At 45.8% G+C, this 12012-nt stretch overlaps 1 non-coding gene across 1 annotated transcript; it reads left to right on the top strand.

Moving 5' to 3' along the window:
* The first annotated feature begins 4730 nt into the window (after positions 1-4730).
* On the top strand, positions 4731-4837 carry LOC132502227 (U6 spliceosomal RNA). Its single transcript, XR_009534423.1, has one exon. It is a non-coding gene; the product is annotated as a U6 spliceosomal RNA (small nuclear RNA).
* The last annotated feature ends 7175 nt before the right edge of the window (positions 4838-12012 follow it).

Here is a 12012-nt window from a genome sequence, read left to right as displayed (position 1 = left end):
AAAACAAGCACAAAAAATAAAGAAAACATGTTTAATCTTACAGAACAGTACCTTGAAAAGTACAGTAATACAGTACAACAGCTGGCATACAGGGGCTGGAATCAAGTGAACAGGCAAGAAGAGTCACTGACTGGAGGAGGGAGAGGAGGTGGGAGATGGTAGAGCTGAGGATCGTCAGCAACAGGAGACGGAGGACAAGCTGCAATTTCACTCACACCTGACGTTGATGGAACACACATTCGCATCTTTGAAAGCTCGCAACTTGAAGGTTCGCATGTAGGGGACTTACTGTACAGAAAATCTGTGATTTCAAAAAGTTCTAAAACCCTAGGCTAGATAAAACCAGGTTATGCAGAGTAGTTTTACAGTGGTCATGAAAGCAAAGACTTATTGGTGCAATTTTCTAAACTCTTTAAAGAAAGTCCCTGCTCCAAACCAACATTAATAGAGGGAAGCCCGTCATCCTCCAGGTCTAAGAGGTAACGCTCATTCATCAGACAATTATGGCTCTTCTAGGCACTCCCAGGGGCATTTAGAGTCAGCAAAGTATCCGACAGAAATTATCTTCTAGATCCTCCCATGGCAGAGGGCTGCCAGGTCCCTCCTCTTCTCTGAACTCCACCTCAACTGAGAAGAGCAGGATCATCCACCTGTGTCTCTATCTTTTGTGCTCAAGTCCATCTGGGCTGCCCCAGGGGCCATTACCATCCAGGGTCAACCACATATCAAAGTTGTAATACTGTTGCTGTGGATAGTGGCCCAACCTCCAACATCTCCTGTGAGTTTAAGCCTCCCCCGAGAACATTCTGTACAACATCAGGAGTCCATTCTCTCTTCTCCGTGCCTTCATTGCCCATGGCTCTGCAGTGATTATGGCCTGCTTAGAAACAAAGACCTAAACCCCACTGTATGGGCCCCACACATATCATTCCTCACAGCCCAGACCAAGCCCACAGATGGATGGAGGAGGGAACAAAAGTTCCCAGAGGCTGGAGAGCTGCCAGGGGCCACTACCGCAGCACGACGGTCATCTTCCTGAGGAAAACCTTGGAGAGAGGGGAGCAGCTCATGTGTGGGAGGATGCAATCTAGGCCGTGCCTCTGGATTTCTTTCTAGAGACAAGGGTAAGGACGGGAGGGTGAGGAGAGTACATTCTGATTCCAGGAAATGTGGTTGAGACGGCTCCCTCCCTGCCCAGCCCCAGGGTCCTCTCTCCGGGCCTAAGCTGGTTCTCACACCCTTGGTTTCTTCTCAGCCCCAGGCCCCGGGAGGCCTCAATCTGTTTCACCACCCACAGTGTGCCCTGAGGGATGTCTTCTTCCAGGCCTGCTCTGCTGTCAGGTTGGTCCCAGTTACTCTGCTCTCTGTTGCCTCTGAAGATGCACCTATAGGCCTTCACATTGGAAGGTCCTAGAGCTGCAGCCAGCAAGGGACAGGATGGGAGAGTCACAGACGTAGGACTCTGAGAACTCATGGCTTTCATGGTTGCAGGCCAGGTGTCATGGAAGGCCATGGGGCATACCCTAAAACTCTGCTGCTTTGTTCTTCTTCCTAGAAGGGGTGTACCAGCCCTCCTTGTGCCCTGCCAGGGAGGACCAGACCGGTACCACATGGTACCACATGCTACCACATGGTTGGACTTACGTACCACATGGCCAAGGGATGGGGGTCCAGGAGCGCACAGAGCAGGATGTGTAGCAGAACCGGGAATTCTGGTGGCGGAAAGTCAAATCCAGGGTGAGATGTTGCCAGACAACTTACCTTGGCAGAGACTCAAGCTCATGGGGAAAATTCAGAGACTTGTTCACTGGAGAAGAAGTACCAGGAGGGTCTTGGTCACAGAGAATAAAGGAAAAGCTCTGTTTGCAGACATTCTCTCATTCACGCATTCATTCGGCAAACATTTCTGAGCGCTCCCCTATGCGAGGGTGGATCTGAGGACCCAGAGAGCAATTGGATTTAGTCCTTGTCTTCCAGGGGTCTCATTCCCATAAGGAAGACAACTGATTGGGAAACAAAGGTGTAAAGTCAAAAGTCAAAAGCCCCCCCATACTTATCCCATCCTTCAATGTAAAAATGTCGGCACACATTTATTCAGAGATTGTTCTGGGATTATACAAAAGAAAACAGAACAGAAAACACTAGAAGCACACTTGGCAGGCTGCACAGCCCCATGTCTGGAGGAATGTGCACAGCGGCGTTTCCAGGTGACCAGTGCTGGGTCGGGGAGAGCTGGTGAGCCCTGAGGATGCAGCGGAAGCAGGGGGAGACACTGTGGGGAGACACATGCTCCGAGCAGGTGGCGGGATGCTGCTGCAGGGCTGGGTCGCCGAGCCCACCCGTCAGGTTCCCTCTGGGTCCCCCAGGTCTGGACAGTGCCCTGCACCAGCGAGGCTCGGTCTGCAGAGGACGGGACAGCGCACTGGAGCCCTGAGGGACATCACTCACACACTGTTCTGAGTCCCAGGGCTGCCTCGGGGGAAGGCAGTGACGGAAGTGATGCTCATTGCAGAGCTCTGGGAAACGGACACAGACAAGGAGCAGAGGGTCCAGGTCTCGTGACGAGTCGGGCGGAGGTGGACAGGAGCGCCGTGCAAGGGTCTCTCCTCCAGGCAAGGACAGAGGTTTACACTGCCTCCCAACACCTCCCACATGCTTCGCTGGGGCCTCCTGTAGAGGGAGACGGGAGAAAGCAGCCCCCGCAGAGCCTCACGGAGCCCATGTCAGCCTGGGGCAGCTCCTGGGACAGCTTGGCCGTCCTTCCCAAGCACAGGGAATAGAAACCAGCTGGGACCAATGAGGGGCAGCGGCCTGGGGAACCAGCTTGGCCTTTGGATTTGATGCTGGTTTACTCAGCACCTCTCAGCTGGATGGTCTGAGTCCTAACCCCTCTACCTGCAGCTTCCTCTTCAATAAGATGGCGATCATAAGACCTTTCTCCTGGGTTTTTGTGAGAATAAAGTGAGGGCATGTATATAAAATGCTCAGCCCAGGGCTGTCATCTAATAAAAACGATGACAGGGACGTTCATGATCATGGTGCACTGGCCATTGCTTTAAGCACTTTGTGTGTCACCTTATTCATTCCTCCTAACAGTTCTAGGAGATAGATATTATTATGATCCCCGTATTTGGAAACGAAAAGTACAGAGAGGATAACTATAACCTCTTTGTTGCCCAAAGTCACAAAACGAGAAGGGAGGTGAAGCTGGAATTTGAACCCAGGACATCTGAGCCCACTCCCTATGGCCTCAATCACTGGTGTGCACAGCTCAGTAAGTAGCAGAAGTGGTGATGGTCTTATCGTTTTGCCAACCTTGTAAGTTTATTGTGAGAATTAGAAATAAAACATAGAACGTTCCTAGAAAAGTCTGTAGGTATCCAAAACCTAGTAATGAATAATTAGCACTACTATCACAAGTATTACCATTCTAACTAAGGCCAGTGGAAAGTGTGCATATTGACCCCCTTATAAAGTTCCTGTATGTTATCTATTGCTGCAATAATGCTATATAGCAAGTCCAGTAAGCCCCCTACATATGAACCTTCAAGTTTCAAACTTTCAAAGATGCGAACGTGCATTCGCATATCCAATCATGTAAGTTAGTTCACGTATCTGGCATACATTGTCACGTGTGTATCCTCTACACGCCGTTGTGCTTTTGTGTAGTTTACTGTACAATACTATATAGGGTACAGTAGTACATTATCTTTATTTCAAGCCCAGGATGTCCAGAAGTAAGCGTAAAAGCAGTGGTGATGCAGCTGGTACTGCACTGTACTTTTCAAGGTACTGTACTGTAAGATTAAAAATGTTTTTGGGCTTCCCTGGTGGCACAGTGGTTGAGAATCTGCCTGCTAATGCAGGGGACACGGGTTCGAGCCCTGGTCTGGGAGGATCCCACATGCTGCGGAGTAACTAAGCCCATGAGCCACAACTACTGAGCCTGCGCGTCTGTAGCCTGTGCTCCGCAATAGGAGAGGCCACGATAGTCAGAGGCCCGCACACCACGATGAAGAGTGGCCCCCTCTTGCCACAACTAGAGAAAGCCCTCGCACAGAAACGAAGATGCAACAGAGCAAAAATAAATAAATTAATTAATAAACTCCTACCCCCAACATCTTCTAAAAAAAATGTATTCTTTATTTTTTCTGTTTGTTTTTTATGTATTATTTACTTGGAAAGTATTATAAACCTGTACAGTAGCCGATTGTGTTAGTTGGGTACCTAGGCTAACTTTGTTGGACTTATGAACAAACTGGACTTATGAACGCACTCTGGGAACAGAACTCATTCGTATGTAGGGGACTTACTGTACCCACAAAACTGCAGTGGCATGCAGCAACAAATTCAGTGCACAGTCTGTGGGGTTCGGGAGCGTGAGCTATGCTCAGTTATGTTACCTGGCCTCACTCATATGGCCTGGGTTGGCCAGATGTCAGCTGGTCCTGGGATGCCTTGGTTAGAATCTCCAAGGAAACTGTGTTCTGCTCTGCTTATCTTTCAGCCCAAAGCAGACTAGCCCAGGCACGTTCTTGTGGTGATGACAGGAGGGCAAGACCAGTAAACCCACCTGAGTGAGGGCTTTTGAAGCTTCAGTCTGCATCTCATTTGCTAAGCCCCAGGGGTCGAAGAAAATCACATGGCCAAGCCAAAAGCCAGGTGGGAGGGCCACCCACAGTTACAGGGAAAAGTTTGTGGATGAGAAAGGGTAAAAAAAATCTATTACAGTGCTTACTTCGGCAGCACATATACTAAAATTGGAATGATACAGAGAAGATTAGCATGGCCCCTGTGCAAGGATGACATGCAAATTTGTGAAGTGTTCCATATTTTTGTTAATATACAGAAATCTGTTATATTTCTATTCACTAACAGTGAACTCTCAGAAAGAAAAATTAAGAAAACAATCCCACTTACAACTACATCAAAAAGAATAAAATACCTAGGAATAAAGCTAACCAAGACAATAAGAGACCTGTACTCTGAGAACTATTAGATACTGATGAAAGAAATTGAAGATGACACAGACAAATAGAAAGATACAGCATGCCCATGAATTGGGAAAATTAATATTGTTAAAATGACCCTACTACCCAAGGCAATCTACAGATTCAGTGCAATCCCTATCAAAATACCAATGGCGTTTTTCACAGAGCTAGAACAAATAATTCTAAAATTTGTAAGAAAACACAGAAGACCCCAAATAGCGAAAACAATCTTGAGAAAGAACAAAGATGGAAGAATCACACTCCTTGATTTCAAACTATACTACAAAGCTATTGTCATCAAAACAGTATAGTACTGGAACAAAAAGACATATAGATTGATGGAAAAGAATAGAGAGCCCAGAAATGAATCTACACTTAATGTGGTCAGTTAGTCTATGACAAAGAAGGCAAGAATATACCATGGGGAAAAGACAGCCTCTTCAATAAATGGGCAGCAACATGCAAAAGAATCAAACTGGACTACTTTCTCATATCATATATAAAAATAAATTCAAATGGATTAAAGACTCAGTTGTAAGAACTGAAACCATAAAACTCCTAGAAGAAAATATAGGCAGTATACTCTTTGGCACTGGTCTTAGCAATTTTTTTTTTTTGATCTGTCTGCTCAGGGAAGGGAAACAAAAGCAAAAGTAAACAAATGGGACTACATTAAACTAAAAAGGAAATGATCAATAAAATGAAAAGGCAGCCTACTGAATGGGAGAAGATATTTGCAAACAGTATATCTGATAAGGGATTAATATCCAAAATATACAAAGAACCCATACAACTCAACCTTGACAAAGCAAACAACCCAATTTAAAAATGGACAGAGAACCTGAATAGACATTGTTACAAAGAAGACACATAGATGACCAATAATCATCAGGGAAATGCAAATGAAAAACCAAATGAGATATCACCTCACACCTGTCAGAATGGCTATTATCAGAAAGACAACAAATAACAAGTGTTGGTGAGGATATGGAGAAAAGGGAACCCTCATTCATTGTTGGTGGGAATGTAAATTGGTGCAGTCATTATGGAAAACAGTATGGAGGGTCCTCAAAAAATTAAAAACAGAACTATCATATGATCCAGGAATTCCACTTTGGGGTATTTTTCTGAAGAAAATGAAAACACTAAGTTAAAAAGATTCATGTACCCCTATGTTCATTGCAGCATTATTTACAATAGCCAAGATATGGAAGCAACCTAAGTGTCCATTGATTGATGAATGGACAAAGATGTGATATATATATATTCCATATACACAATGGAAAATTACTCAGCCATATAAAGGAATTAAATCTTGCCATGTGTAGCAATATGGATGGGCCCAGAGGGTATTATGCTAAGTGAAATAAATCCCACAGAGAAGAACAAATACCATATGATTTCACTTACATGTGGAATCTAAAAAAAAAAAAAAAGAACAAATAACAAAACAGAAACAGAGTCATAGATACAAAGAACAAATCAGAGGTTGCCAGAGGGGAGAGGAGTCGGGGGATGAGTGAAATAGGTGAGGGAGATTAAGAGGTGCAAACTTCAAGTTGCAAAACAAATGAGTCACGGGTATGAAATGTGCAGCATGGGAAATATAGTGAATAATATTGTAATAACTTTGTATGGGTATGTATGGTAACTAGACTTATCATGGTGATCATTTTGTAATGTATAGAAACATCACATCACTACGCTGTGCACCAGGAACTAACGTAGTGTTGTTGGTCAATTGTACTTTGCTTAGAAAAGAAATCCGTCACAGTTACAAAACAAGTAGCTTCCGTCTGAGTTGCCACCAGTGTAATTACCTCCTCCCCAGGGTGAACCTACCATTTTTTTGTTGTGGTTCCTGAACTCCCTGTGTTCGGTCAGCACCATTAATACCTCTGAAGTCAGCTTGTTTAATCATTATTTGCCAGACACCATGGGAGGCACTGAGAACATACCTGTCAACAAGACAAACAAGGTTCCTGCTCTAATGGCGCTAATGGTCCAGCAGAGGAGACATGCAAAAAAATACCTAACATAATTTCAGATAATGAAAAATTCTATGAAAAAGTTAACCAGAATTACTCGATAGAGAGAGGCTGAGAGCGGTCTTAGAGGACAGTGACCTTGGAGATTTACCTCTGTATCCTCAGCCCTAAGCCCAACTGGCTAATATGGAATTAGGTTTCAATGTATGTGGAAAGGAGCATGAATGGATGGATGAACAGATGGATGGATGGATGGACGGATGGATGGATGGACATACGGATGGATGGGTGGGTGGGTGGGTGGATGGATGGATGGATGAATGGGTGGGTGGGTGGTGGATGGATGGATGGATAAATGGATGGATGGATGGACAGACAGGTGGATGGATGGATGGGTGGATGGATGGAAGGATGGACTGACAGACACTGGTACCTACCTGGCGCTTCCTGCCATTGCCTCTACTCTCTCTGGCCCACTGGGGCCAAGAAAGATCACAGAGAGAAGACCCAGTTCCCTCTCCATGTCTGGACAGCCAGCCCTGAGACCTCAATTAAGTGTCTTCTCCAAAAACCCACTGGCTGGGGCATCTCAGCTCTTCCTGGTTAGCAGAGGGATTGCCTTCCTTCTGAACTCCCTGCTCAGTGTTGGAAAAACGTCCTCAGAGCTGATGCTGTCCACTGTCCTTTTGGAGAAATTCAGACCCACTCCTTTTGAGTATGTTTAGGTTGCAGGGGGCGGGAGTGAAAAGGATGTGAAGACACATGGGAGTTGCCAGCTCTGATCCCACCCCTCCCAGATTTCCCTGAGCAAGATCAGCAGGTTCACTGTCCCAATATTTTGGCTTCTCACCAAAATGTACCGAATAACTAGGTGCTTCATGTGTATTTACTCTTCACAATAACTCACTGAAACTGGTTATATTGCCTCACTCTACTGAAAAGATGGTGATTTTCTTAAGGTCACCAGTATAGAATGGCAGGGCTACCACACAGAGCCAGTTTTTCTGAAGCAACATGGTGGAACGGAAATCAAACAGTCCTTCCTAGTCCAATAGATACGGATTTAAATCCATATTCAACCACTTCTTAGCCCTGTAACTGGGGCACACTGCAGTAGAGTTGAGTGTAACAGTGACAATCCAAATCCTAGAAATTCACAGATTCAATAAAGTCAAAAGTGTTTTACAAACATGTTCTAGCAGAGGGCATCTGCTGGAATCTCATGTTGGGGGCTTACGTTTTTCTTTTTTAAAATACTTACTGAAGTGACTGACAAAGTATATTTAAAATCTGAACAAAGTAATAAAAATCAGCAGTCTTCCCAATTGTGTATGCCTATAAACAAAAAATCACCTTAAATGCCACTTCTCCTTCACAGGACATGGTGGCCCATCGAACAAAGTCTCCAGATATGCATTCTGCTCGGGATAAGGGGCCTGGTGCTCCCCGGGGATCCTCTTCACCCCAGCCTCTCTCAGATTGTAGGTGCTGAAATTCGAGGCGGACAAAAAGCTGGAGGAAGCAGGCGGAAGGAAGAGTCTTTGAGCCGTTCTCTGGGGCAATCTGTACCATGGAAAGTTATTTTTAATCTGTTCCATATGAATCGTGAAAAACATGAAACATTCAGGGGGTTTATCATAATTCTCTATGAGATAAATACTGTGCTGTGCAATAAAAAAATGGAAAATATGTATTTAGTCCAAAAACTCCATTTAAAAAAAAGTTAACATAAGGAAATGATTTCCTAAAGAGCCTTTCAGTCTGAGACCAAAGACGGACTCAACCATCTTAAGGATACAGATCAGATTTATCACTCCAGTTATGTCCCTCGATTAGGACAAACTTAAGCCGTGAGTTTTCCAAGCAGCAAGATTAAATTCTGAAGAACCCAAGCACGTGCTCCACTGTGCTGTGCATCTAAAGCCTTGCTCAATCCATGTCCTGCATTCCCACATACCCTGCTTCAAAATTACTAGCTGTGGTACCCTGGGCAAGTCACGGAGTATCTCCGAACTTCAGTTTTCCTATTACCATAATAACTACCTTCCATGGTAGGTAAGAAGATAAAACGATATAATAGAGCTTTGTTTGGTGAACCATCTAACTTACTTATAGATGTTAGCTACTATTGCTTTTGTGGACTGAAAAGCAGACACAAAATATTTCCAGGACCTATTGGGAGCTCAGCAATATGCTAGACACTAAGAAAAGAAACACAAGAAAAGCAGAAGATGTGGTCCCTGAGTCCAAGGGGCTTGTAAGCAAGTTTTCAGACATAAAGAGGAAACAAAGAGAGACTCATGTAAGATAACAAATAAGCAAGTTAGTATTTTTATGAAACAAAAATTAGTATCTTAAGATACAAATGACTAGAAGATTCTGGTGAGTTAGGCACATGTGTGTGGCTACAGGAAAACACAGCGGGAGGGAAGGCAGATGCCCCATGAGAGGTGAGCAAGATGGAGAAGACATATCTTAGACGTCAATTTGGCCAAGACAATGAGATCTAATTATCCCTCTGGTCCTGGTCATCCTCCAGTCAATGCACACCTCTCAGATGTGGCCATGGCCCAGCCAGGCTAAGTCAGAGGAAGACTTGGAGAAAGCCTGGTCTCCAGGCTGGCCATGGTAGAGTCACCCCTCTGGACACAGGCTCCTCATCTGCAAAACAGGACATCAGTGGCCCCACCCCTCCAAAGGAAGGGGCTTTCAGAGAGGTCATGCAGACTGTGGAAACGGGACTAAGGACCACCTGTCCCAACAGGGGAGAAACAGACCAACTGGGAGGGAAAGGAGATTAGGAGGAAAATGCACAGAGTTCCTGTTCGGTGCCAGGTACCCTGTTAACATGCCTTGTTGCACATTTTCCCGCTTAATTCTCTCAACTGGAGTTGAAATTAATATTCCCATTTTACAAAGAAGGACATGGAACCTCACAGTTGAGAGACTAGCCCAAGATCCCGTACAAAGGAGAGGTTTGAACCCGAGTCCTTCAGACACCGAAGCCCACACTCTTTATGGCTCCCAGAGGAGGTGAAAAGCCCTGGGCTGGGCAGACGTGGCAGGGAGGCCTCCACTCTGCCTTTTCCTCTTGGTTTGAGAGAAGAGAGGCACTCCTTTGGGGGTGCAGAAGGAGGAACCAGAGGACTGCAGCTTAAGGGTGGCTCACGGCTCCCCCATGACAGAGGGGAGCATCCCAGGGGCCCAGCCCGGGTGGCCCCAGCTGGGGATACACTCAGTCCAGGGATGACGATGGGGCATCTGACGGGGTGCTCCCTGGAGGGCATGTGTGGCCCTGCCCTGGGGTCCAGGACCAGTGTAACTGAGGGGCTGATCTCAGGGACCACCAAGGGGAAGCAGCACCGGGAGCCTGGGCCCAAAATTTGGAGAAGACTTTACTTATGAGGGTGCTCAGCCAGATCAGAAGTGGGAAAAAAACTGAAGTTACAGGCAACAAATGCAGGACCCAGCATGCACAGGCAACCTGCATGTAACAGGTGGGCAAGGGTACAACAAGCCACAGGAGAAGCAAGGCCGGCCTCTTTGCAAGAGCGAAGCTCAGTGGTTTCAAACAGTATTTTCACTTTGGCACAAATTTGGAAAAATGGAATAGAATTCAATAATCTACAAGAATTTTTAAAATAAAACATGATTTCAAAGAAATTTCACACATGAGGCAACCACTGGAGCGGCCCCCGAAAAATCTCCCAGCCATTAGGCTGTGCAATGGGAATTTTCTGAAATAAAATCAGAGAGACAAAGAGGAGGCAACACAAAGGGAAGGCAGCCAGGCCAGTCCTCAGGGGAGGCTGGGCTGGAGGCTGGAGTTACATACCCAGTGGATGAGGAAGGGGGCCAGGAAAACAAACAGATGAACAAAGGACTGGCCTCTCAGGGCCCATTTACACAAATTTAGAAGAGTATCAGCCAGGCAAGAGACATCTCCCACGCATCCAGGGATTTAATGTGAAAGGACTTGTCACACTGCAGGTGTGTGTAAACTGCAAAGGGCTCCAGGACAGCAGGAATTAGCATCTTTATGATGCAGCACCAATCTGGGTGACCTTGCCTGTGTCTTGACTGGTCCTCTCTTCCCTGACCACACCTCCCTCCTCTGTAGCTCCTCCCACCTTCCAAGCTGATGCCCCACCCACAAAGATCTGCCCCTCTGCTCTCCTGGTCCGCCAGTTGCAGATGTGAGCTTTGCCAATAGTTGCTCCCTTTGGCCACTGTTTCTTAGACCCACAGTCCAGACGCATAGTTCTGGCTGAATCACGTCTGCTGCTCTGGCCACTCTGGGAGAGACAGGTCCACAGCCTAATGGGGCTGGGAGAGAAGGGAGTCCAGAAACATGCACAAGGGTACCTGTTGTGGGTTGAATTGTATCCCCCCAAAATTCATATGTTGAAGGCCTAATCCTCAGATCCTCCAAATGTGACCTTATTTGAAAATAGAGTGGTAGTTGTTAAGGTGAGGTCACATTGGAATAGGGTGGGTCCCACATCCAATGTGACTTGTGTCCTTATCAAAAGGGAAAATGTGGCGACAGACACACCCACGGAGAGGACACCAGGTGAAGATGAAAACAGATTGGGATGATGCTTCTACAAGCCAAGGATATCAAAGATTGCCAGCCAACCAGCAGAAACTAGGAGCGAGCATGGAACAGATTCTCCATCACAGAGGGAACCAAGCCTGCCAACGCTTTAATCTTGGAGTCTGGGCCTCCAGAACTGTGAGGCAATAAATTTCTGTTGTTTAAGCCACTTCGTTTGTGGTATAGTCGGCCCTCCAGATCCGTAGGTTCTGAATCCTTGGATTCAACCAACCCCATATCAAAAATACTTGGGAAAAAAAAATCTAGAAAGTTCCAGAGAGTAAAACTTGAATTTGCCAGGCACTGGCAACCATTTACATAGCATTTATGTTATATTAGGTATCATAAGTAATCTAGAGATGATTTCATGTATACAGGAAGATGTGCCTAGGTTATATGCAAATACCACACCATTTTATATAAGGACCTGAGCATC

This window comes from Mesoplodon densirostris, chromosome 14 (assembly GCF_025265405.1).
Source record: "Mesoplodon densirostris isolate mMesDen1 chromosome 14, mMesDen1 primary haplotype, whole genome shotgun sequence".
NCBI classification, from domain to species: domain Eukaryota; kingdom Metazoa; phylum Chordata; class Mammalia; order Artiodactyla; family Ziphiidae; genus Mesoplodon; species Mesoplodon densirostris.
The sequence above is the reverse complement of the archived record's forward strand: the minus strand, read 5'-3'. Positions and strand labels throughout refer to the sequence as shown.